Genomic DNA, 801 nt, shown 5'->3' on the forward strand with positions numbered 1-801 from the left:
CTGAGATCAACTTGAATTAGTAGATATGTGATATATTGCAATACATTGCAATGGAATATTGTTTTTGGAATAGCAACATATTTTTAAATAGAAAGAGTTGTTGATATATCTAAATACATGTAAAATAAGGTAATACACAAGTTTTTCTTTATAATGTTGTCCTGCCATTGAACAGACTGTAACTTTCACATACCTATTTTGTTTCATATTTAAAGTACTTAAATTCTTTAAACAGAAACCTAGTGCACAAGTTTATGGAATGTGATTCACAATATTGCTCAAAACTAGTCACTTAGCTCCATTTTCCAGAAGTTGTGGAAAGTTAACTTTCAATAATTGAGAGAAACACCCACTTTCCACTTCTTTTTTTCTGACTGGTCTGAAAAAAGATGCAACTTTTCCAGCACTATATAAACCTAGAATCTTTCTCCCCAACCAAATTTCCTGAACATCTCCCCTTCAAGGTGAGTGACAGTAATATATCTACTATTTTTACAAATCTATGGGCCACACAAGTACAAATGATTTACCTTAAAAAGGTGTCATATAAATTTTGGAAAATCATGCTTACATTTTGTTATATATATATATATATATATATATATATATATATATATATATATATATATATATATATATATATATATATATATATATATATATATATATATATATATAGGGATAGATAGGGTAGAGCACCCTTATCATTATTATTTTTACTTTTGACAAGGTGATAATATTTCTATTATTATCAATATATTTATTATTTTTAACAGTTTATTCATTTTTATATGTCTTGCA

The sequence above is a fragment of the Pyxicephalus adspersus genome, chromosome 8 (assembly GCF_032062135.1).
Source record: "Pyxicephalus adspersus chromosome 8, UCB_Pads_2.0, whole genome shotgun sequence".
NCBI lineage: Eukaryota > Metazoa > Chordata > Amphibia > Anura > Pyxicephalidae > Pyxicephalus > Pyxicephalus adspersus.